Source organism: Anomaloglossus baeobatrachus, chromosome 4 (genome assembly GCF_048569485.1).
Source record: "Anomaloglossus baeobatrachus isolate aAnoBae1 chromosome 4, aAnoBae1.hap1, whole genome shotgun sequence".
In the NCBI taxonomy this organism is placed as follows: domain Eukaryota; kingdom Metazoa; phylum Chordata; class Amphibia; order Anura; family Aromobatidae; genus Anomaloglossus; species Anomaloglossus baeobatrachus.
In genome coordinates, this window is record NC_134356.1 from 645,724,679 (window position 1) to 645,747,296 (window position 22,618).

A 22,618-nucleotide genomic window follows, 5' to 3' on the forward strand; every position below is an offset into this window, starting at 1 on the left:
GTGCTAACAAGGAAAGCTTCTGTTGCAAACGTGCAGAAGTTGCTTACTCAAAGAAATAAAGTTCTATTTTTCCACATCATCGACTACACAGCACAACATTTCCCATATGGTCTAGCGGTTAGGATTCCTGGTTCTCACCCAGGCGGCCCGGGTTCGACTCCCGGTATGGGAATGCAAATTTTTCTGTGCTTGTTTCGACATTCAAAGGCCGACGCAATTGGTTGGCCATTGTGGCCTGTCATTTGACCTAAAATTTCCTTACTTATCCATAGAATATTGGAACTGAATGGTAAAGTTTCTAGGCTCTCCTGCGAAAGATAATGAGTAAACTACATACCGTCTGAGGAAAAAACTTACAATCTTCAGTATATTGAATTGACCTGTTAACTCCAGCTCAAATGAGGCAGGATTCAACTACTAAAATGAAAAACAGCTTTTTAGTGAAGGCAACACTCTTTTTTTTTTTTTAAAACCCTATATGTTTTCTGCAACTCTGTGGAATATCCCATATTAATTAGCAAGCAGTTTTCTTAGTTTACTGGTTCAATTCCTGATAGGGGACTGCCACTTTTTTCTGCAATAGTTCCTGCATTCAAAGGTCGACACATACCTTGCAGACAAAGTTAGTTTAGATTAAAATTGCTCTTTGCAGCGAAAAATGCTGACCACAAGAGCTTTTAGCCATTCATTCCATTCTTTTGCACAAAAAGCCATTTGAGCTCATATCGGAAATCATTCTTACCTTCGACTTCCAAATACTTGGTGTCAAGAGACTCAAACCCCTCAATATATTATTGTTGATTTTTGGTACTCAGTGGAAACAAATGTGGCTCTCTAGACAAGATGGAGACAAAATCTCCAAAGAAAAGGGCCACATGTGAGGATCACAATCATGACCTTAAGAGTTTGAGATTGACGCGCCACCTATTGTGCTAACAAGGAAAGCTTCTGTTGCAAACGTGCAGAAGTTGCTTACTCAAAGAAATAAAGTTCTTTTTTTCCACATCATCGACTACACAGCACAACATTTCCCATATGGTCTAGCGGTTAGGATTCCTGGTTCTCACCCAGGCGGCCCGGGTTCGACTCCCGGTATGGGAATGCAAATTTTTCTGTGCTTGTTTCGACATTCAAAGGCCGACGCAATTGGTTGGCCATTGTGGCCTGTCATTTGACCTAAAATTTCCTTACTTATCCATATAATATTGGAACTGAATGGTAAAGTTTCTAGGCTCTCCTGCGAAAGATAATGAGTAAACTACATACCGTCTGAGGAAAAAACTTACAATCTTCAGTATATTGAATTGACCTGTTAACTCCAGCTCAAATGAGGCAGGATTCAACTACTAAAATGAAAAACAGCTTTTTAGTGAAGGCAACACTCTTTTTTTTTTTTTTTTTTTTTAAAAACCCTATGTTTTCTGCAACTCTGTGGAATATCCCATATTAATTAGCAAGCAGTTTTCTTAGTTTACTGGTTCAATTCCTGATAGGGGACTGCCACTTTTTTCTGCAATAGTTCCTGCATTCAAAGGTCGACACATACCTTGCAGACAAAGTTAGTTTAGATTAAAATTGCTTTTTGCAGCGAAAAATGCTGACCACAAGAGCTTTTAGCTATTCATTCCATTCTGTTGCACAAAAAGCCATTTGAGCTCATATCGGAAATCATTCTTACCTTCGACTTCCAAATTCTTGGTGTCAAGAGACTCAAACCCCTCGATATATTATTGTTGATTTTTGGTACTCAGTGGAAACAAATGTGGCTCTCTAGACAAGATGGAGACAAAATCTCCAAAGAAAAGTGCCACATGTGAGGATCACAATCATGACCTTAAGAGTTTGAGATTGACGCGCCATCTATTGTGCTAACAAGGAAAGCTTCTGTTGCAAACGTGCAGAAGTTGCTTACTCAAAGAAATAAAGTTCTATTTTTCCACATCATCGACTACACAGCACAACATTTCCCATATGGTCTAGCGGTTAGGATTCCTGGTTCTCACCCAGGCGGCCCGGGTTCGACTCCCGGTATGGGAATGCAAATTTTTCTGTGCTTGTTTCGACATTCAAAGGCCGACGCAATTGGTTGGCCATTGTGGCCTGTCATTTGACCTAAAATTTCCTTACTTATCCATAGAATATTGGAACTGAATGGTAAAGTTTCTAGGCTCTCCTGCGAAAGATAATGAGTTAACTACATACCGTCTGAGGAAAAAACTTACAATCTTCAGTATATTGAATTGACCTGTTAACTCCAGCTCAAATGAGGCAGGATTCAACTACTAAAATGAAAAACAGCTTTTTAGTGAAGGCAACACTCTTTTTTTTTTTTTAAAACCCTATATGTTTTCTGCAACTCTGTGGAATATCCCATATTAATTAGCAAGCAGTTTTCTTAGTTTACTGGTTCAATTCCTGACAGGGGACTGCCACTTTTTTCTGCAATAGTTCCTGCATTCAAAGGTCGACACATACCTTGCAGACAAAGTTAGTTTAGATTAAAATTGCTCTTTGCAGCGAAAAATGCTGACCACAAGAGCTTTTAGCTATTCATTCCATTCTGTTGCACAAAAAGCCATTTGAGCTCATATCGGAAATCATTCTTACCTTCGACTTCCAAATTCTTGGTGTCAAGAGACTCAAACCCCTCGATATATTATTGTTGATTTTTGGTACTCAGTGGAAACAAATGTGGCTCTCTAGACAAGATGGAGACAAAATCTCCAAAGAAAAGTGCCACATGTGAGGATCACAATCATGACCTTAAGAGTTTGAGATTGACGCGCCACCTATTGTGCTAACAAGGAAAGCTTCTGTTGCAAACGTGCAGAAGTTGCTTACTCAAAGAAATAGAGTTCTTTTTTTCCACATCATCGACTACACAGCACAACATTTCCCATATGGTCTAGCGGTTAGGATTCCTGGTTCTCACCCAGGCGGCCCGGGTTCGACTCCCGGTATGGGAATGCAAATTTTTCTGTGCTTGTTTCGACATTCAAAGGCCGACGCAATTGGTTGGCCATTGTGGCCTGTCATTTGACCTAAAATTTCCTTACTTATCCATAGAATATTGGAACTGAATGGTAAAGTTTCTAGGCTCTCCTGCCAAAGATAATGAGTAAACTACATACCGTCTGAGGAAAAAACTTACAATCTTCAGTATATTGAATTGACCTGTTAACTCCAGCTCAAATGAGGCAGGATTCAACTACTAAAATGAAAAACAGCTTTTTAGTGAAGGCAACACTCTTTTTTTTTAAAACCCTATGTTTTCTGCAACTCTGTGGAATATCCCATATTAATTAGCAAGCAGTTTTCTTAGTTTACTGGTTCAATTCCTGATAGGGGACTGCCACTTTTTTCTGCAATAGTTCCTGCATTCAAAGGTCGACACATACCTTGCAGACAAAGTTAGTTTAGATTAAAATTGCTCTTTGCAGCGAAAAATGCTGACCACAAGAGCTTTTAGCCATTCATTCCATTCTTTTGCACAAAAAGCCATTTGAGCTCATATCGGAAATCATTCTTACCTTCGACTTCCAAATTCTTGGTGTCAAGAGACTCAAACCCCTCGATATATTATTGTTGATTTTTGGTACTCAGTGGAAACAAATGTGGCTCTCTAGACAAGATGGAGACAAAATCTCCAAAGAAAAGTGCCACATGTGAGGATCACAATCATGACCTTAAGAGTTTGAGATTGACGCGCCACCTATTGTGCTAACAAGGAAAGCTTCTGTTGCAAACGTGCAGAAGTTGCTTACTCAAAGAAATAAAGTTCTATTTTTCCACATCATCGACTACACAGCACAACATTTCCCATATGGTCTAGCGGTTAGGATTCCTGGTTCTCACCCAGGCGGCCCGGGTTCGACTCCCGGTATGGGAATGCAAATTTTTCTGTGCTTGTTTCGACATTCAAAGGCCGACGCAATTGGTTGGCCATTGTGGCCTGTCATTTGACCTAAAATTTCCTTACTTATCCATAGAATATTGGAACTGAATGGTAAAGTTTCTAGGCTCTCCTGCGAAAGATAATGAGTTAACTACATACCGTCTGAGGAAAAAACTTACAATCTTCAGTATATTGAATTGACCTGTTAACTCCAGCTCAAATGAGGCAGGATTCAACTGCTAAAATGAAAAACAGCTTTTTAGTGAAGGCAACACTCTTTTTTTTTTTTTAAAACCCTATATGTTTTCTGCAACTCTGTGGAATATCCCATATTAATTAGCAAGCAGTTTACTTAGTTTACTGGTTCAATTCCTGATAGGGGACTGCCACTTTTTTCTGCAATAGTTCCTGCATTCAAAGGTCGACACATACCTTGCAGACAAAGTTAGTTTAGATTAAAATTGCTCTTTGCAGCGAAAAATGCTGACCACAAGAGCTTTTAGCCATTCATTCCATTCTTTTGCACAAAAAGCCATTTGAGCTCATATCGGAAATCATTCTTACCTTCGACTTCCAAATTCTTGGTGTCAAGAGACTCAAACCCCTCGATATATTATTGTTGATTTTTGGTACTCAGTGGAAACAAATGTGGCTCTCTAGACAAGATGGAGACAAAATCTCCAAAGAAAAGTGCCACATGTGAGGATCACAATCATGACCTTAAGAGTTTGAGATTGACGCGCCACCTATTGTGCTAACAAGGAAAGCTTCTGTTGCAAACGTGCAGAAGTTGCTTACTCAAAGAAATAAAGTTCTATTTTTCCACATCATCGACTACACAGCACAACATTTCCCATATGGTCTAGCGGTTAGGATTCCTGGTTCTCACCCAGGCGGCCCGGGTTCGACTCCCGGTATGGGAATGCAAATTTTTCTGTGCTTGTTTCGACATTCAAAGGCCGACGCAATTGGTTGGCCATTGTGGCCTGTCATTTGACCTAAAATTTCCTTACTTATCCATAGAATATTGGAACTGAATGGTAAAGTTTCTAGGCTCTCCTGCGAAAGATAATGAGTAAACTACATACCGTCTGAGGAAAAAACTTACAATCTTCAGTATATTGAATTGACCTGTTAACTCCAGCTCAAATGAGGCAGGATTCAACTACTAAAATGAAAAACAGCTTTTTAGTGAAGGCAACACTCTTTTTTTTTTTTTAAAACCCTATATGTTTTCTGCAACTCTGTGGAATATCCCATATTAATTAGCAAGCAGTTTTCTTAGTTTACTGGTTCAATTCCTGATAGGGGACTGCCACTTTTTTCTGCAATAGTTCCTGCATTCAAAGGTCGACACATACCTTGCAGACAAAGTTAGTTTAGATTAAAATTGCTCTTTGCAGCGAAAAATGCTGACCACAAGAGCTTTTAGCCATTCATTCCATTCTTTTGCACAAAAAGCCATTTGAGCTCATATCGGAAATCATTCTTACCTTCGACTTCCAAATTCTTGGTGTCAAGAGACTCAAACCCCTCGATATATTACTGTTGATTTTTGGTACTCAGTGGAAACAAATGTGGCTCTCTAGACAAGATGGAGACAAAATCTCCAAAGAAAAGTGCCACATGTGAGGATCACAATCATGACCTTAAGAGTTTGAGATTGACGCGCCACCTATTGTGCTAACAAGGAAAGCTTCTGTTGCAAACGTGCAGAAGTTGCTTACTCAAAGAAATAAAGTTCTTTTTTTCCACATCATCGACTACACAGCACAACATTTCCCATATGGTCTAGCGGTTAGGATTCCTGGTTCTCACCCAGGCGGCCCGGGTTCGACTCCCGGTATGGGAATGCAAATTTTTCTGTGCTTGTTTCGACATTCAAAGGCCGACGCAATTGTTTGGCCATTGTGGCCTGTCATTTGACCTAAAATTTCCTTACTTATCCATAGAATATTGGAACTGAATGGTAAAGTTTCTAGGCTCTCCTGCGAAAGATAATGAGTTAACTACATACCGTCTGAGGAAAAAACTTACAATCTTCAGTATATTGAATTGACCTGTTAACTCCAGCTCAAATGAGGCAGGATTCAACTACTAAAATGAAAAACAGCTTTTTAGTGAAGGCAACACTCTTTTTTTTTTTTTTTAAAACCCTATATGTTTTCTGCAACTCTGTGGAATATCCCATATTAATTAGCAAGCAGTTTTCTTAGTTTACTGGTTCAATTCCTGATAGGGGACTGCCACTTTTTTCTGCAATAGTTCCTGCATTCAAAGGTCGACACATACCTTGCAGACAAAGTTAGTTTAGATTAAAATTGCTCTTTGCAGCGAAAAATGCTGACCACAAGAGCTTTTAGCCATTCATTCCATTCTTTTGCACAAAAAGCCATTTGAGCTCATATCGGAAATCATTCTTACCTTCGACTTCCAAATTCTTGGTGTCAAGAGACTCAAACCCCTCGATATATTATTGTTGATTTTTGGTACTCAGTGGAAACAAATGTGGCTCTCTAGACAAGATGGAGACAAAATCTCCAAAGAAAAGTGCCACATGTGAGGATCACAATCATGACCTTAAGAGTTTGAGATTGACGCGCCACCTATTGTGCTAACAAGGAAAGCTTCTGTTGCAAACGTGCAGAAGTTGCTTACTCAAAGAAATAAAGTTCTTTTTTTCCACATCATCGACTACACAGCATAACATTTCCCATATGGTCTAGCGGTTAGGATTCCTGGTTCTCACCCAGGCGGCCCGGGTTCGACTCCCGGTATGGGAATGCAAATTTTTCTGTGCTTGTTTCGACATTCAAAGGCCGACGCAATTGGTTGGCCATTGTGGCCTGTCATTTGACCTAAAATTTCCTTACTTATCCATAGAATATTGGAACTGAATGGTAAAGTTTCTAGGCTCTCCTGCGAAAGATAATGAGTTAACTACATACCGTCTGAGGAAAAAACTTACAATCTTCAGTATATTGAATTGACCTGTTAACTCCAGCTCAAATGAGGCAGGATTCAACTACTAAAATGAAAAACAGCTTTTTAGTGAAGGCAACACTCTTTTTTTTTTTTTAAAACCCTATATGTTTTCTGCAACTCTGTGGAATATCCCATATTAATTAGCAAGCAGTTTTCTTAGTTTACTGGTTCAATTCCTGATAGGGGACTGCCACTTTTTTCTGCAATAGTTCCTGCATTCAAAGGTCGACACATACCTTGCAGACAAAGTTAGTTTAGATTAAAATTGCTCTTTGCAGCGAAAAATGCTGACCACAAGAGCTTTTAGCCATTCATTCCATTCTTTTGCACAAAAAGCCATTTGAGCTCATATCGGAAATCATTCTTACCTTCGACTTCCAAATTCTTGGTGTCAAGAGACTCAAACCCCTCGATATATTATTGTTGATTTTTGGTACTCAGTGGAAACAAATGTGGCTCTCTAGACAAGATGGAGACAAAATCTCCAAAGAAAAGTGCCACATGTGAGGATCACAATCATGACCTTAAGAGTTTGAGATTGACGCGCCACCTATTGTGCTAACAAGGAAAGCTTCTGTTGCAAACGTGCAGAAGTTGCTTACTCAAAGAAATAAAGTTCTATTTTTCCACATCATCGACTACACAGCACAACATTTCCCATATGGTCTAGCGGTTAGGATTCCTGGTTCTCACCCAGGCGGCCCGGGTTCGACTCCCGGTATGGGAATGCAAATTTTTCTGTGCTTGTTTCGACATTCAAAGGCCGACGCAATTGGTTGGCCATTGTGGCCTGTCATTTGACCTAAAATTTCCTTACTTATCCATAGAATATTGGAACTGAATGGTAAAGTTTCTAGGCTCTCCTGCGAAAGATAATGAGTTAACTACATACCGTCTGAGGAAAAAACTTACAATCTTCAGTATATTGAATTGACCTGTTAACTCCAGCTCAAATGAGGCAGGATTCAACTACTAAAATGAAAAACAGCTTTTTAGTGAAGGCAACACTCTTTTTTTTTTTTTAAAACCCTATATGTTTTCTGCAACTCTGTGGAATATCCCATATTAATTAGCAAGCAGTTTTCTTAGTTTACTGGTTCAATTCCTGATAGGGGACTGCCACTTTTTTCTGCAATAGTTCCTGCATTCAAAGGTCGACACATACCTTGCAGACAAAGTTAGTTTAGATTAAAATTGCTCTTTGCAGCGAAAAATGCTGACCACAAGAGCTTTTAGCCATTCATTCCATTCTTTTGCACAAAAAGCCATTTGAGCTCATATCGGAAATCATTCTTACCTTCGACTTCCAAATTCTTGGTGTCAAGAGACTCAAACCCCTCGATATATTATTGTTGATTTTTGGTACTCAGTGGAAACAAATGTGGCTCTCTAGACAAGATGGAGACAAAATCTCCAAAGAAAAGTGCCACATGTGAGGATCACAATCATGACCTTAAGAGTTTGAGATTGACGCGCCACCTATTGTGCTAACAAGGAAAGCTTCTGTTGCAAACGTGCAGAAGTTGCTTACTCAAAGAAATAAAGTTCTTTTTTTCCACATCATCGACTACACAGCATAACATTTCCCATATGGTCTAGCGGTTAGGATTCCTGGTTCTCACCCAGGCGGCCCGGGTTCGACTCCCGGTATGGGAATGCAAATTTTTCTGTGCTTGTTTCGACATTCAAAGGCCGACGCAATTGGTTGGCCATTGTGGCCTGTCATTTGACCTAAAATTTCCTTACTTATCCATAGAATATTGGAACTGAATGGTAAAGTTTCTAGGCTCTCCTGCGAAAGATAATGAGTTAACTACATACCGTCTGAGGAAAAAACTTACAATCTTCAGTATATTGAATTGACCTGTTAACTCCAGCTCAAATGAGGCAGGATTCAACTACTAAAATGAAAAACAGCTTTTTAGTGAAGGCAACACTCTTTTTTTTTTTTTTAAAACCCTATATGTTTTCTGCAACTCTGTGGAATATCCCATATTAATTAGCAAGCAGTTTTCTTAGTTTACTGGTTCAATTCCTGATAGGGGACTGCCACTTTTTTCTGCAATAGTTCCTGCATTCAAAGGTCGACACATACCTTGCAGACAAAGTTAGTTTAGATTAAAATTGCTCTTTGCAGCGAAAAATGCTGACCACAAGAGCTTTTAGCCATTCATTCCATTCTTTTGCACAAAAAGCCATTTGAGCTCATATCGGAAATCATTCTTACCTTCGACTTCCAAATTCTTGGTGTCAAGAGACTCAAACCCCTCGATATATTATTGTTGATTTTTGGTACTCAGTGGAAACAAATGTGGCTCTCTAGACAAGATGGAGACAAAATCTCCAAAGAAAAGTGCCACATGTGAGGATCACAATCATGACCTTAAGAGTTTGAGATTGACGCGCCACCTATTGTGCTAACAAGGAAAGCTTCTGTTGCAAACATGCAGAAGTTGCTTACTCAAAGAAATAAAGTTCTATTTTTCCACATCATCGACTACACAGCACAACATTTCCCATATGGTCTAGCGGTTAGGATTCCTGGTTCTCACCCAGGCGGCCCGGGTTCGACTCCCGGTATGGGAATGCAAATTTTTCTGTGCTTGTTTCGACATTCAAAGGCCGACGCAATTGGTTGGCCATTGTGGCCTGTCATTTGACCTAAAATTTCCTTACTTATCCATAGAATATTGGAACTGAATGGTAAAGTTTCTAGGCTCTCCTGCGAAAGATAATGAGTAAACTACATACCGTCTGAGGAAAAAACTTACAATCTTCAGTATATTGAATTGACCTGTTAACTCCAGCTCAAATGAGGCAGGATTCAACTACTAAAATGAAAAACAGCTTTTTAGTGAAGGCAACACTCTTTTTTTTTTTTAAAACCCTATATGTTTTCTGCAACTCTGTGGAATATCCCATATTAATTAGCAAGCAGTTTTCTTAGTTTACTGGTTCAATTCCTGATAGGGGAGTGCCACTTTTTTCTGCAATAGTTCCTGCATTCAAAGGTCGACACATACCTTGCAGACAAAGTTAATTTAGATTAAAATTGCTCTTTGCAGCGAAAAATGCTGACCACAAGAGCTTTTAGCTATTCATTCCATTCTGTTGCACAAAAAGCCATTTGAGCTCATATCGGAAATTATTCTTACCTTCGACTTCCAAATTCTTGGTGTCAAGAGACTCAAACCCCTCAATATATTATTGTTGATTTTTGGTACTCAGTGGAAACAAATGTGGCTCTCTAGACAAGATGGAGACAAAATCTCCAAAGAAAAGGGCCACATGTGAGGATCACAATCATGACCTTAAGAGTTTGAGATTGACGCGCCACCTATTGTGCTAACAAGGAAAGCTTCTGTTGCAAACGTGCAGAAGTTGCTTACTCAAAGAAATAAAGTTCTTTTTTTCCACATCATCGACTACACAGCACAACATTTCCCATATGGTCTAGCGGTTAGGATTCCTGGTTCTCACCCAGGCGGCCCGGGTTCGACTCCCGGTATGGGAATGCAAATTTTTCTGTGCTTGTTTCGACATTCAAAGGCCGACGCAATTGGTTGGCCATTGTGGCCTTACATTTGACCTAAAATTTCCTTACTTATCCATAGAATATTGGAACTGAATGGTAAAGTTTCTAGGCTCTCCTGCGAAAGATAATGAGTAAACTACATACCGTCTGAGGAAAAAACTTACAATCTTCAGTATATTGAATTGACCTGTTAACTCCAGCTCAAATGAGGCAGGATTCAACTACTAAAATGAAAAACAGCTTTTTAGTGAAGGCAACACTCTTTTTTTTTTTTTAAAACCCTATATGTTTTCTGCAACTCTGTGGAATATCCCATATTAATTAGCAAGCAGTTTTCTTAGTTTACTGGTTCAATTCCTGATAGGGGAGTGCCACTTTTTTCTGCAATAGTTCCTGCATTCAAAGGTCGACACATACCTTGCAGACAAAGTTAGTTTAGATTAAAATTGCTCTTTGCAGCGAAAAATGCTGACCACAAGAGCTTTTAGCTATTCATTCCATTCTGTTGCACAAAAAGCCATTTAAGCTCATATCGGAAATCATTCTTACCTTCGACTTCCAAATTCTTGGTGTCAAGAGACTCAAACCCCTCGATATATTATTGTTGATTTTTGGTACTCAGTGGAAACAAATGTGGCTCTCTAGACAAGATGGAGACAAAATCTCCAAAGAAAAGTGCCACATGTGAGGATCACAATCATGACCTTAAGAGTTTGAGATTGACGCGCCACCTATTGTGCTAACAAGGAAAGCTTCTGTTGCAAACGTGCAGAAGTTGCTTACTCAAAGAAATAAAGTTCTTTTTTACCACATCATCGACTACACAGCACAACATTTCCCATATGGTCTAGCGGTTAGGATTCCTGGTTCTCACCCAGGCGGCCCGGGTTCGACTCCCGGTATGGGAATGCAAATTTTTCTGTGCTTGTTTCGACATTCAAAGGCCGACACAATTGGTTGGCCATTGTGGCCTGTCATTTGACCTAAAATTTCCTTACTTATCCATAGAATATTGGAACTGAATGGTAAAGTTTCTAGGCTCTCCTGCGAAAGATAATGAGTAAACTACATACCGTCTGAGGAAAAAACTTACAATCTTCAGTATATTGAATTGACCTGTTAACTCCAGCTCAAATGAGGCAGGATTCAACTACTAAAATGAAAAACAGCTTTTTAGTGAAGGCAACACTCTTTTTTTTTTTTAAAACCCTATATGTTTTCTGCAACTCTGTGGAATATCCCATATTAATTAGCAAGCAGTTTTCTTAGTTTACTGGTTCAATTCCTGATAGGGGAGTGCCACTTTTTTCTGCAATAGTTCCTGCATTCAAAGGTCGACACATACCTTGCAGACAAAGTTAGTTTAGATTAAAATTGCTCTTTGCAGCTAAAAATGCTGACCACAAGAGCTTTTAGCCATTCATTCCATTCTTTTGCACAAAAAGCCATTTGAGCTCATATCGGAAATCATTCTTACCTTCGACTTCCAAATACTTGGTGTCAAGAGACTCAAACCCCTCAACATATTATTGTTGATTTTTGGTACTCAGTGGAAACAAATGTGGCTCTCTAGACAAGATGAAGACAAAATCTCCAAAGAAAAGGGCCACATGTGAGGATCACAATCATGACCTTAAGAGTTTGAGATTGACGCGCCACCTATTGTGCTAACAAGGAAAGCTTCTGTTGCAAACGTGCAGAAGTTGCTTACTCAAAGAAATAAAGTTCTTTTTTTCCACATCATCGACTACACAGAACAACATTTCCCATATGGTCTAGCGGTTAGGATTCCTGGTTCTCACCCAGGCGCCCCGGGTTCGACTCCCGGTATGGGAATGCAAATTTTTCTGTGCTTGTTTCGACATTCAAAGGCCGACGCAATTGTTTGGCCATTGTGGCCTGTCATTTGACCTAAAATTTCCTTACTTATCCATAGAATATTGGAACTGAATGGTAAAGTTTCTAGGCTCTCCTGCCAAAGATAATGAGTAAACTACATACCGTCTGAGGAAAAAACTTACAATGTTCAGTATATTGAATTGACCTGTTAACTCCAGCTCAAATGAGGCAGGATTCAACTACTAAAATGAAAAACAGCTTTTTAGTGAAGGCAACACTCTTTTTTTTTTTTTTTTTTTTTTAAAACCCTATATGTTTTCTGCAACTCTGTGGAATATCCCATATTAATTAGCAAGCAGTTTTCTTAGTTTACTGGTTCAATTCCTGATAGGGGACTGCCACTTTTTTCTGCAATAGTTCCTGCATTCAAAGGTCGACACATACCTTGCAGACAAAGTTAGTTTAGATTAAAATTGCTCTTTGCAGCGAAAAATGCTGACCACAAGAGCTTTTAGCTATTCATTCCATTCTGTTGCACAAAAAGCCATTTGAGCTCATATCGGAAATCATTCTTACCTTCGACTTCCAAATTCTTGGTGTCAAGAGACTCAAACCCCTCAATATATTATTGTTGATTTTTGGTACTCAGTGGAAACAAATGTGGCTCTCTAGACAAGATGGAGACAAAATCTCCAAAGAAAAGGGCCACATGTTAGGATCACAATCATGACCTTAAGAGTTTGAGATTGACGCGCCACCTATTGTGCTAACAAGGAAAGCTTCTGTTGCAAACGTGCAGAAGTTGCTTACTCAAAGAAATAAAGTTCTTTTTTTCCACATCATCGACTACACAGCACAACATTTCCCATATGGTCTAGCGGTTAGGATTCCTGGTTCTCACCCAGGCGGCCCGGGTTCGACTCCCGGTATGTGAATGCAAACTTTTCTGTGCTTGTTTCGACATTCAAAGGCCGACGCAATTGGTTGGCCATTGTGGCCTGTCATTTGACCTAAAATTTCCTTACTTATCCATAGAATATTGGAACTGAATGGTAAAGTTTCTAGGCTCTCCTGCGAAAGATAATGAGTAAACTACATACCGTCTGAGGAAAAAACTTACAATCTTCAGTATATTGAATTGACCTGTTAACTCCAGCTCAAATGAGGAAGGATTCAACTACTAAAATGAAAAACAGCTTTTTAGTGAAGGCAACACTCTTTTTTTTTTTTTTTTTTTTTTTTTTTTTTTTTAAACCCGATATGTTTTCTGCAACTCTGTGGAATATCCCATATTAATTAGCAAGCAGTTTTCTTAGTTTACTGGTTCAATTCCTGATAGGGGACTGCCACTTTTTTCTGCAATAGTTCCTGCATTCAAAGGTCGACACATACCTTGCAGACAAAGTTAGTTTAGATTAAAATTGCTCTTTGCAGCGAAAAATGCTGACCACAAGAGCTTTTAGCTATTCATTCCATTCTGTTGCACAAAAAGCCATTTAAGCTCATATCGGAAATCATTCTTACCTTCGACTTCCAAATTCTTGGTGTCAAGAGACTCAAACCCCTCGATATATTATTGTTGATTTTTGGTACTCAGTGGAAACAAATGTGGCTCTCTAGACAAGATGGAGACAAAATCTCCAAAGAAAAGTGCCACATGTGAGGATCACAATCATGACCTTAAGAGTTTGAGATTGACGCGCCACCTATTGTGCTAACAAGGAAAGCTTCTGTTGCAAACGTGCAGAAGTTGCTTACTCAAAGAAATAAAGTTCTTTTTTTCCACATCATCGACTACACAGCACAACATTTCACATATGGTCTAGCGGTTAGGATTCCTGGTTCTCACCCAGGCGGCCCGGGTTCGACTCCCGGTATGGGAATGCAAATTTTTCTGTGCTTGTTTCGACATTCAAAGGCCGACGCAATTGGTTGGCCATTGTGGCCTGTCATTTGACCTAAAATTTCCTTACTTATCCATAGAATATTGGAACTGAATGGTAAAGTTTCTAGGCTCTCCTGCGAAAGATAATGAGTAAACTACATACCATCTGAGGAAAAAACTTACAATCTTCAGTATATTGAATTGACCTGTTAACTCCAGCTCAAATGAGGCAGGATTCAACTACTAAAATGAAAAACAGCTTTTTAGTGAAGGCAACACTCTTTTTTTTTTTTTTTAAAACCCTATATGTTTTCTGCAACTCTGTGGAATATCCCATATTAATTAGCAAGCAGTTTTCTTAGTTTACTGGTTCAATTCCTGATAGGGGACTGCCACTTTTTTCTGCAATAGTTCCTGCATTCAAAGGTCGACACATACCTTGCAGACAAAGTTAGTTTAGATTAAAATTGCTCTTTGCAGCGAAAAATGCTGACCACAAGAGCTTTTAGCTATTCATTCCATTCTGTTGCACAAAAAGCCATTTGAGCTCATATCGGAAATCATTCTTACCTTCGACTTCCAAATTCTTGGTGTCAAGAGACTCAAACCCCTCGATATATTATTGTTGATTTTTGGTACTCAGTGGAAACAAATGTGGCTCTCTAGACAAGATGGAGACAAAATCTCTAAAGAAAAGTGCCACATGTGAGGATCACAATCATGACCTTAAGAGTTTGAGATTGACGCGCCACCTATTGTGCTAAAAAGGAACGCTTCTGTTGCAAACATGCAGAAGTTGCTTACTCAAAGAAATACATTTCTTTTTTTCCACATCATCGACTACACAGCACAACATTTCCCATATGGTCTAGCGGTTAGGAATGGATTCCTGGTTCTCACCCAGGCGGCCCGGGTTCGACTCCCGGTATGGGAATGCAAATTTTTCTGTGCTTGTTTCGACATTCAAAGGCCGACGCAATTGGTTGGCCATTGTGGCTTGTCATTTCACCTAAAATTTCCTTACTTATCCATAGAATATTGGAACTGAATGGTAAAGTTTCTAGGCTCTCCTGCGAAAGATAATGAGTAAACTACATACCGTCTGAGGAAAAAACTTACAATCTTCAGTATATTGAATTAACCTGTTAACTCCAGCTCAAATGAGGCAGGATTCAACTACTAAAATGAAAAACAGCTTTTTAGTGAAGGCAACACTCTTTTTTTTTCTTTTTTTTTTTTTTTTAAAACCCTATATGTTTTCTGCAACTCTGTGGAATATCCCATATTAATTAGCAAGCAGTTTTCTTAGTTTACTGGTTCAATTCCTGATAGGGGAGTGCCACTTTTTTCTGCAATAGTTCCTGCATTCAAAGGTCGACACATACCTTGCAGACAAAGTTAGTTTAGATTAAAATTGCTCTTTGCAGCGAAAAATGCTGACCACAAGAGCTTTTAGCTATTCATTCCATTCTGTTGCACAAAAAGCCATTTGAGCTCATATCGGAAATCATTCTTACCTTCGACTTCCAAATTCTTGGTGTCAAGAGACTCAAACCCCTCAATATATTATTGTTGATTTTTGGTACTCAGTGGAAACAAATGTGGCTCTCTAGACAAGATGGAGACAAAATCTCCAAAGAAAAGGGCCACATGTTAGGATCACAATCATGACCTTAAGAGTTTGAGATTGACGCGCCACCTATTGTGCTAACAAGGAAAGCTTCTGTTGCAAACGTGCAGAAGTTGCTTACTCAAAGAAATAAAGTTCTTTTTTTCCACATCATCGACTACACAGCACAACATTTCCCATATGGTCTAGCGGTTAGGATTCCTGGTTCTCACCCAGGCGGCCCGGGTTCGACTCCCGGTATGTGAATGCAAACTTTTCTGTGCTTGTTTCGACATTCAAAGGCCGACGCAATTGGTTGGCCATTGTGGCCTGTCATTTGACCTAAAATTTCCTTACTTATCCATAGAATATTGGAACTGAATGGTAAAGTTTCTAGGCTCTCCTGCGAAAGATAATGAGTAAACTACATACCGTCTGAGGAAAAAACTTACAATCTTCAGTATATTGAATTGACCTGTTAACTCCAGCTCAAATGAGGAAGGATTCAACTACTAAAATGAAAAACAGCTTTTTAGTGAAGGCAACACTCTTTTTTTTTTTTTTTTTTTTTTTTTTTTTAAACCCTATATGTTTTCTGCAACTCTGTGGAATATCCCATATTAATTAGCAAGCAGTTTTCTTAGTTTACTGGTTCAATTCCTGATAGGGGACTGCCACTTTTTTCTGCAATAGTTCCTGCATTCAAAGGTCGACACATACCTTGCAGACAAAGTTAGTTTAGATTAAAATTGCTCTTTGCAGCGAAAAATGCTGACCACAAGAGCTTTTAGCTATTCATTCCATTCTGTTGCACAAAAAGCCATTTAAGCTCATATCGGAAATCATTCTTACCTTCGACTTCCAAATTCTTGGTGTCAAGAGACTCAAACCCCTCGATATATTATTGTTGATTTTTGGTACTCAGTGGAAACAAATGTGGCTCTCTAGACAAGATGGAGACAAAATCTCCAAAGAAAAGTGCCACATGTGAGGATCACAATCATGACCTTAAGAGTTTGAGATTGACGCGCCACCTATTGTGCTAACAAGGAAAGCTTCTGTTGCAAACGTGCAGAAGTTGCTTACTCAAAGAAATAAAGTTCTTTTTTTCCACATCATCGACTACACAGCACAACATTTCCCATATGGTCTAGCGGTTAGGATTCCTGGTTCTCACCCAGGCGGCCCGGGTTCGACTCCCGGTATGGGAATGCAAATTTTTCTGTGCTTGTTTCGACATTCAAAGGCCGACGCAATTGGTTGGCCATTGTGGCCTGTCATTTGACCTAAAATTTCCTTACTTATCCATAGAATATTGGAACTGAATGGTAAAGTTTCTAGGCTCTCCTGCGAAAGATAATGAGTAAACTACATACCATCTGAGGAAAAAACTTACAATCTTCAGTATATTGAATTGACCTGTTAACTCCAGCTCAAATGAGGCAGGATTCAACTACTAAAATGAAAAACAGCTTTTTAGTGAAGGCAACACTCTTTTTTTTTTTTTTTAAAACCCTATATGTTTTCTGCAACTCTGTGGAATATCCCATATTAATTAGCAAGCAGTTTTCTTAGTTTACTGGTTCAATTCCTGATAGGGGACTGCCACTTTTTTCTGCAATAGTTCCTGCATTCAAAGGTCGACACATACCTTGCAGACAAAGTTAGTTTAGATTAAAATTGCTCTTTGCAGCGAAAAATGCTGACCACAAGAGCTTTTAGCTATTCATTCCATTCTGTTGCACAAAAAGCCATTTGAGCTCATATCGGAAATCATTCTTACCTTCGACTTCCAAATTCTTGGTGTCAAGAGACTCAAACCCCTCGATATATTATTGTTGATTTTTGGTACTCAGTGGAAACAAATGTGGCTCTCTAGACAAGATGGAGACAAAATCTCTAAAGAAAAGTGCCACATGTGAGGATCACAATCATGACCTTAAGAGTTTGAGATTGACGCGCCACCTATTGTGCTAAAAAGGAACGCTTCTGTTGCAAACATGCAGAAGTTGCTTACTCAAAGAAATAAATTTCTTTTTTTCCACATCATCGACTACACAGCACAACATTTCCCATATGGTCTAGCGGTTAGGATTCCTGGTTCTCACCCAGGCGGCCCGGGTTCGACTCCCGGTATGGGAATGCAAATTTTTCTGTGCTTGTTTCGACATTCAAAGGCCGACGCAATTGGTTGGCCATTGTGGCTTGTCATTTGACCTAAAATTTCCTTACTTATCCATAGAATATTGGAACTGAATGGTAAAGTTTCTAGGCTCTCCTGCGAAAGATAATGAGTAAACTACATACCGTCTGAGGAAAAAACTTACAATGTTCAGTACATTGAATTGACCTGTTAACTCCAGCTCAAATGAGGCAGGATTCAACTACTAAAATGAAAAACAGCTTTTTAGTGAAGGCAACACTCTTTTTTTTTTTTTTTTTTTTTTTAAAACCCTATATGTTTTCTGCAACTCTGTGGAATATCCCATATTAATTAGCAAGCAGTTTTCTTAGTTTACTGGTTCAATTCCTGATAGGGGACTGCCACTTTTTTCTGCAATAGTTCCTGCATTCAAAGGTCGACACATACCTTGCAGACAAAGTTAGTTTAGATTAAAATTGCTCTTTGCAGCGAAAAATGCTGACCACAAGAGCTTTTAGCTATTCATTCCATTCTGTTGCACAAAAAGCCATTTGAGCTCATATCGGAAATCATTCTTACCTTCGACTTCCAAATTCTTGGTGTCAAGAGACTCAAACCCCTCAATATATTATTGTTGATTTTTGGTACTCAGTGGAAACAAATGTGGCTCTCTAGACAAGATGGAGACAAAATCTCCAAAGAAAAGGGCCACATGTTAGGATCACAATCATGACCTTAAGAGTTTGAGATTGACGCGCCACCTATTGTGCTAACAAGGAAAGCTTCTGTTGCAAACGTGCAGAAGTTGCTTACTCAAAGAAATAAAGTTCTATTTTTCCACATCATCGACTACACAGCACAACATTTCCCATATGGTCTAGCGGTTAGGATTCCTGGTTCTCACCCAGGCGGCCCGGGTTCGACTCCCGGTATGGGAATGCAAATTTTTCTGTGCTTGTTTCGACATTCAAAGGCCGACGCAATTGGTTGGCCATTGTGGCCTGTCATTTGACCTAAAATTTCCTTACTTATCCATAGAATATTGGAACTGAATGGTAAAGTTTCTAGGCTCTCCTGCGAAAGATAATGAGTAAACTACATACCGTCTGAGGAAAAAACTTACAATCTTCAGTATATTGAAGTGACCTGTTAACTCCAGCTCAAATGAGGCAGGATTCAACTACTAAAATGAAAAACAGCTTTTTAGTGAAGGCAACACTCTTTTTTTTTTTTTTTTATTTTTAAAACCCTATATGTTTTCTGCAACTCTGTGGAATATCCCATATTAATTAGCAAGCAGTTTTCTTAGTTTACTGGTTCAATTCCTGACAGGGGAGTGCCACTTTTTTCTGCAATAGTTCCTGCATTCAAAGGTCGACACATACCTTGCAGACAAAGTTAGTTTAGATTAAAATTGCTCTTTGCAGCGAAAAATGCTGACCACAAGAGCTTTTAGCCATTCATTCCATTCTTTTGCACAAAAAGCCATTTGAGCTCATATCGGAAATCATTCTTACCTTCGACTTCCAAATACTTGGTGTCAAGGGACTCAAACCCCTCAATATATTATTGTTGATTTTTGGTACTCAGTGGAAACAAATGTGGCTCTCTAGACAAGATGGAGACAAAATCTCCAAAGAAAAGGGCCACATGTGAGGATCACAATCATGACCTTAAAGGCCCTGTCACACACAGAAATAAATCTTTGGCAGATCTGTGGTTGCAGTGAAATCATGGACATATTGTTCCATTTGTACATAGCCACAAACCTGGCACTGATTGTCCACAATTTCACTGCAACCACAGATCTGCCGCAGATTTATCTCTGTGTGTGACAGGGCCTTAAGGGTATGTGCGCACGTTGCTTTTTACCTGCTTTTTACCTGCTTTTTTGCTGCTTTTTCTTCTGCGCTGTTTAATGCCAAAATGGATGTGTTCTTCTATTCAAGCAAAGTCTATGGGAATTTGGGTTTCTTGTTCACACTATGTTGTTCAAAATGCTGCCTTTTTGTGGCAGAACTTTGGTCAAAAACTCAGCTTTTCAAAGAAGCAACATGTCAATTGTTTTTGCCATTTGGGTTTTGCACTGCAAAGCTGAGTTTTTGACCAAAGTTCTGCCACAAAAAGGCAGCATTTTGAACAACATAGTGTGAACAAGAAACCCAAATTCCCATAGACTTTGCTTGAATAGAAGAACACATCCATTTTGGCATTAAACAGCGCAGAAGAAAAAGCAGCAAAAAAGCAGGTAAAAAGCAGGTAAAAAGCAACGTGCGCACATACCCTTAGAGTTTGAAATTGACGCGCCACCTATTGTGCTAACAAGGAAAGCTTCTGTTGCAAACGTGCAGAAGTTGTGCTTACTCAAAGAAGTAAAGTTCTTTTTTTCCACATCATCGACTACACAGCACAACATTTCCCATATGGTCTAGTGGTTAGGATTCCTGGTTCTCACCCAGGCGGCCCGGGTTCGACTCCCGGTATGGGAATGCAAATTTTTCTGTGCTTGTTTCGACATTCAAAGGCCGACGCAATTGGTTGGCCATTGTGGCCTGTCATTTGACCTAAAATTTCCTTACTTATCCATAGAATATTGGAACTGAATGGTAAAGTTTCTAGGCTCTCCTGCGAAAGATAATGAGTAAACTACATACCGTCTGAGGAAAAAACTTACAATCTTCAGTATATTGAATTGACCTGTTAACTCCAGCTCAAATGAGGCAGGATTCAACTACTAAAATGAAAAACAGCTTTTTAGTGAAGGCAACACTCTTTTTTTTTTTTTTTTTTTTTTTTTTTAAACCCTATATGTTTTCTGCAACTCTGTGGAATATCCCATATTAATTAGCAAGCAGTTTTCTTAGTTTACTGGTTCAATTCCTGATAGGGGACTGCCACTTTTTTCTGCAATAGTTCCTGCATTCAAAGGTCGACACATACCTTGCAGACAAAGTTAGTTTAGATTAAAATTGCTCTTTGCAGCGAAAAATGCTGACCACAAGAGCTTTTAGCTATTCATTCCATTCTGTTGCACAAAAAGCCATTTAAGCTCATATCGGAAATCATTCTTACCTTCGACTTCCAAATTCTTGGTGTCAAGAGACTCAAACCCCTCGATATATTATTGTTGATTTTTGGTACTCAGTGGAAACAAATGTGGCTCTCTAGACAAGATGGAGACAAAATCTCCAAAGAAAAGTGCCACATGTGAGGATCACAATCATGACCTTAAGAGTTTGAGATTGACGCGCCACCTATTGTGCTAACAAGGAAAGCTTCTGTTGCAAACGTGCAGAAGTTGCTTACTCAAAGAAATAAAGTTCTTTTTTTCCACATCATCGACTACACAGCACAACATTTCCCATATGGTCTAGCGGTTAGGATTCCTGGTTCTCACCCAGGCGGCCCGGGTTCGACTCCCGGTATGGGAATGCAAATTTTTCTGTGCTTGTTTCGACATTCAAAGGCCGACGCAATTGGTTGGCCATTGTGGCCTGTCATTTGACCTAAAATTTCCTTACTTATCCATAGAATATTGGAACTGAATGGTAAAGTTTCTAGGCTCTCCTGCGAAAGATAATGAGTAAACTACATACCATCTGAGGAAAAAACTTACAATCTTCAGTATATTGAATTGACCTGTTAACTCCAGCTCAAATGAGGCAGGATTCAACTACTAAAATGAAAAACAGCTTTTTAGTGAAGGCAACACTCTTTTTTTTTTTTTTTAAAACCCTATATGTTTTCTGCAACTCTGTGGAATATCCCATATTAATTAGCAAGCAGTTTTCTTAGTTTACTGGTTCAATTCCTGATAGGGGACTGCCACTTTTTTCTGCAATAATTCCTGCATTCAAAGGTCGACACATACCTTGCAGACAAAGTTAGTTTAGATTAAAATTGCTCTTTGCAGCGAAAAATGCTGACCACAAGAGCTTTTAGCTATTCATTCCATTCTGTTGCACAAAAAGCCATTTGAGCTCATATCGGAAATCATTCTTACCTTCGACTTCCAAATTCTTGGTGTCAAGAGACTCAAACCCCTCGATATATTATTGTTGATTTTTGGTACTCAGTGGAAACAAATGTGGCTCTCTAGACAAGATGGAGACAAAATCTCTAAAGAAAAGTGCCACATGTGAGGATCACAATCATGACCTTAAGAGTTTGAGATTGACGCGCCACCTATTGTGCTAAAAAGGAACGCTTCTGTTGCAAACATGCAGAAGTTGCTTACTCAAAGAAATAAATTTCTTTTTTTCCACATCATCGACTACACAGCACAACATTTCCCATATGGTCTAGCGGTTAGGATTCCTGGTTCTCACCCAGGCGGCCCGGGTTCGACTCCCGGTATGGGAATGCAAATTTTTCTGTGCTTGTTTCGACATTCAAAGGCCGACGCAATTGGTTGGCCATTGTGGCTTGTCATTTCACCTAAAATTTCCTTACTTATCCATAGAATATTGGAACTGAATGGTAAAGTTTCTAGGCTCTCCTGCGAAAGATAATGAGTAAACTACATACCGTCTGAGGAAAAAACTTACAATCTTCAGTATATTGAATTAACCTGTTAACTCCAGCTCAAATGAGGCAGGATTCAACTACTAAAATGAAAAACAGCTTTTTAGTGAAGGCAACACTCTTTTTTTTTCTTTTTTTTTTTTTTTTTAAACCCTATATGTTTTCTGCAACTCTGTGGAATATCCCATATTAATTAGCAAGCA

General features: G+C 39.1%; 19 non-coding genes across 19 annotated transcripts; all 19 read left to right on the forward strand.

Annotated features, from left to right (window-relative positions):
- The first annotated feature begins 100 nt into the window (after positions 1-100).
- Positions 101-172, forward strand: TRNAE-CUC (transfer RNA glutamic acid (anticodon CUC)). Its single transcript has one exon. It is a non-coding gene; the product is annotated as a tRNA-Glu (tRNA).
- An 857-nt stretch (positions 173-1,029) lies between these two features.
- TRNAE-CUC (transfer RNA glutamic acid (anticodon CUC)) lies at positions 1,030-1,101 on the forward strand. The gene has a single exon. It is a non-coding gene; the product is annotated as a tRNA-Glu (tRNA).
- An 864-nt stretch (positions 1,102-1,965) lies between these two features.
- On the forward strand, positions 1,966-2,037 carry TRNAE-CUC (transfer RNA glutamic acid (anticodon CUC)). The gene has a single exon. It is a non-coding gene; the product is annotated as a tRNA-Glu (tRNA).
- An 857-nt stretch (positions 2,038-2,894) lies between these two features.
- On the forward strand, positions 2,895-2,966 carry TRNAE-CUC (transfer RNA glutamic acid (anticodon CUC)). Its single transcript has one exon. It is a non-coding gene; the product is annotated as a tRNA-Glu (tRNA).
- Positions 2,967-3,817: 851 nt separating this feature from the next.
- TRNAE-CUC (transfer RNA glutamic acid (anticodon CUC)) lies at positions 3,818-3,889 on the forward strand. The gene has a single exon. It is a non-coding gene; the product is annotated as a tRNA-Glu (tRNA).
- An 857-nt stretch (positions 3,890-4,746) lies between these two features.
- TRNAE-CUC (transfer RNA glutamic acid (anticodon CUC)) lies at positions 4,747-4,818 on the forward strand. The gene has a single exon. It is a non-coding gene; the product is annotated as a tRNA-Glu (tRNA).
- An 857-nt stretch (positions 4,819-5,675) lies between these two features.
- On the forward strand, positions 5,676-5,747 carry TRNAE-CUC (transfer RNA glutamic acid (anticodon CUC)). Its single transcript has one exon. It is a non-coding gene; the product is annotated as a tRNA-Glu (tRNA).
- An 859-nt stretch (positions 5,748-6,606) lies between these two features.
- TRNAE-CUC (transfer RNA glutamic acid (anticodon CUC)) lies at positions 6,607-6,678 on the forward strand. Its single transcript has one exon. It is a non-coding gene; the product is annotated as a tRNA-Glu (tRNA).
- Positions 6,679-7,535: 857 nt separating this feature from the next.
- TRNAE-CUC (transfer RNA glutamic acid (anticodon CUC)) lies at positions 7,536-7,607 on the forward strand. The gene has a single exon. It is a non-coding gene; the product is annotated as a tRNA-Glu (tRNA).
- Positions 7,608-8,464: 857 nt separating this feature from the next.
- On the forward strand, positions 8,465-8,536 carry TRNAE-CUC (transfer RNA glutamic acid (anticodon CUC)). The gene has a single exon. It is a non-coding gene; the product is annotated as a tRNA-Glu (tRNA).
- An 858-nt stretch (positions 8,537-9,394) lies between these two features.
- TRNAE-CUC (transfer RNA glutamic acid (anticodon CUC)) lies at positions 9,395-9,466 on the forward strand. Its single transcript has one exon. It is a non-coding gene; the product is annotated as a tRNA-Glu (tRNA).
- An 856-nt stretch (positions 9,467-10,322) lies between these two features.
- Positions 10,323-10,394, forward strand: TRNAE-CUC (transfer RNA glutamic acid (anticodon CUC)). The gene has a single exon. It is a non-coding gene; the product is annotated as a tRNA-Glu (tRNA).
- An 857-nt stretch (positions 10,395-11,251) lies between these two features.
- Positions 11,252-11,323, forward strand: TRNAE-CUC (transfer RNA glutamic acid (anticodon CUC)). Its single transcript has one exon. It is a non-coding gene; the product is annotated as a tRNA-Glu (tRNA).
- A 5,564-nt stretch (positions 11,324-16,887) lies between these two features.
- TRNAE-CUC (transfer RNA glutamic acid (anticodon CUC)) lies at positions 16,888-16,959 on the forward strand. The gene has a single exon. It is a non-coding gene; the product is annotated as a tRNA-Glu (tRNA).
- An 859-nt stretch (positions 16,960-17,818) lies between these two features.
- TRNAE-CUC (transfer RNA glutamic acid (anticodon CUC)) lies at positions 17,819-17,890 on the forward strand. The gene has a single exon. It is a non-coding gene; the product is annotated as a tRNA-Glu (tRNA).
- Positions 17,891-18,757: 867 nt separating this feature from the next.
- Positions 18,758-18,829, forward strand: TRNAE-CUC (transfer RNA glutamic acid (anticodon CUC)). Its single transcript has one exon. It is a non-coding gene; the product is annotated as a tRNA-Glu (tRNA).
- A 1,479-nt stretch (positions 18,830-20,308) lies between these two features.
- Positions 20,309-20,380, forward strand: TRNAE-CUC (transfer RNA glutamic acid (anticodon CUC)). The gene has a single exon. It is a non-coding gene; the product is annotated as a tRNA-Glu (tRNA).
- An 870-nt stretch (positions 20,381-21,250) lies between these two features.
- TRNAE-CUC (transfer RNA glutamic acid (anticodon CUC)) lies at positions 21,251-21,322 on the forward strand. The gene has a single exon. It is a non-coding gene; the product is annotated as a tRNA-Glu (tRNA).
- Positions 21,323-22,181: 859 nt separating this feature from the next.
- Positions 22,182-22,253, forward strand: TRNAE-CUC (transfer RNA glutamic acid (anticodon CUC)). Its single transcript has one exon. It is a non-coding gene; the product is annotated as a tRNA-Glu (tRNA).
- The last annotated feature ends 365 nt before the right edge of the window (positions 22,254-22,618 follow it).